Here is a 2101-nt window from a genome sequence, read left to right as displayed (position 1 = left end):
TATAGAAACACTTCTCATTCGAACCCTAACACTTTTTGGAGGCTAGCTGCGATTATTGAAGATCAGAAAGGTTCTTGGAGCTTTAGTTTTCGAGATTTCAACCTAAGAAGAAATTTAGAAGAGATCAAAGGCAAATAATTATTCTTCTTTTCTTAATCTTTGTTTTGAACCATGTTTGAATCATTAGATTTTGAGTTTAGGTTATTACTTGCTGTAGATATGAGCTAAAAGCTTTATACTTCTATTTGGATGAGATAATCTTATGAACATGGTTTGATTGAGTGGTTGGATTAATATTTATTTGGTTATTCATCTTGTTAAGCTTGTTAAAGATCCTCATGTATTGATGATAAATATTTTCTGTTAATAAGTAAGTTATTGAGTTGCATGAACATCTTCTTGATTACTTGATTCATATAATTTTGAGAATACAAGATTGTATGCCTAGGAATAGTGAACATGAAACTAGGGTTAACTAGAAAATATGTAAATCAATGTGTGAGCATGTGTGATGAACAACCACATATGAGTTGATTGAATTGAACAAATTTGATTAGCTATTATTACAAGTCTTACTTGATACGAACTGAACACTAGCAAACTTGTTAGTTTAATCAACTGGCCACTGTTTGAATTAACTTGTCTACTAAAGGATTGGTAATAGTGAACATGAACCCAATCATATTAGGAATCGGTAACCATTGACATATTGATCCATTGCACTTGCCATGAAATCAACCATAGGAATAAGTGAATCGAATCTGAACAGAAGTCTCTTTTATCATTGAATCTAGTCATCCTTTCTTGTTCTCCTTTAGTTGTTAATTGTTTTTTGTTTTAAGTGCTTAGTAATTGCTTAAGTTTCTAGTCTTGCAAAACTAGAGAAAACCCATTTCTATTACTTGTTTTATTTAGATAATATTAGCATTTATTTTAATTGTTTACCGTTCCCTGTGTTCGATACCTTACTTACCTGAACTAAACTGCTAATCGATAGGTACACTGCCTTTCGTGTGTTTGTCTTTGTATTTAAGTTAGTAGATTTAAAACTAGTACGTTTCACACACATCAAGTTTTTGGCGCCGTTGCCGGAGAACGGTTCAAAGAGTTAATTTTATTTGCTAATTGTTATCATTTTTAATTTATTGATTAATTTTTTTATATTTAGTTTAATTTTAATTTTAATTTTTATTTATTATGTATTTTCCAAATCTCGATGCTCTTGATGCTTTTCTTGAGGAAGTAGTACAAGAAATTGAGCAAGAAGATAAGGAGTATGACTCAGATGAAGATTTGATGAAATTTGGAAGATGGTTAGATAACATCTTGTCTAACGAACAAGAACAATCTGAGTCATAAGAGCAAAAGTTACAAGATGAAGAATTTAATCCAGAAAAAGATTTGGAGGAGTTGGAAAGGTTGCTAGTAGAGAGGTCGGACGAAGAACAAGAACAAGCTGAATTGCAGGAACCAAGCTGTGGTTTGACCGTTACCATGATGTGGCCCCCTGTATTTCCGGTTTGTGTTTCGAAGCATGGGGTGACGATTCCAACTTTGGAGAAAGTTATGAGGCACGATCCATTTCTGATTAGTACCCGACCGGTTCCAACCCTTGTCAAGATTCTTGGGTTACATAAATTCAAGCTCCTTTGGCCAATTTTTGAAGCAAAGAGCCAAATTTTACAAATTGGTCCACCAAAGAAGATATTCAATGCAACGGATGGATTTACATTGAGTTTATTGGAAGTTTATTAAGTTGAGAGTCCAGCTAAAGACTCGCAAAAAAAAGAAGCGCTTGCGGGAGGCAACCCGTCATTAGAGTTTGCTTTTCTTTTTCTTTCTAAACTTCTAGTATTTAGGGATAATTTAGGATTTTTATTTTGATGTTTTTTTTATTATTACTTGGTATTTGTTTCTGATCTTTTCAGAATTTAGGGTGAGGATAGCCTAAAAGAATAAAGCGTGAGGAATAAAACGTGAGATCGAGTCTAAAACGAGAAGAACAGGAGAATTGAGTCTATTTACAAGTTCGGTGATTAAACAGCTGAAATGATGTGCTTTTACTAAAGAAAAATGAGGGGGAATATTACTACAATCATTT

Source organism: Lactuca virosa, chromosome 7 (genome assembly GCF_052849685.1).
Source record: "Lactuca virosa cultivar CGN04683 chromosome 7, Lactuca_virosa_CGN04683_v6, whole genome shotgun sequence".
Taxonomy (NCBI): domain Eukaryota; kingdom Viridiplantae; phylum Streptophyta; class Magnoliopsida; order Asterales; family Asteraceae; genus Lactuca; species Lactuca virosa.
Note: the sequence above shows the minus strand (reverse complement) of the source record.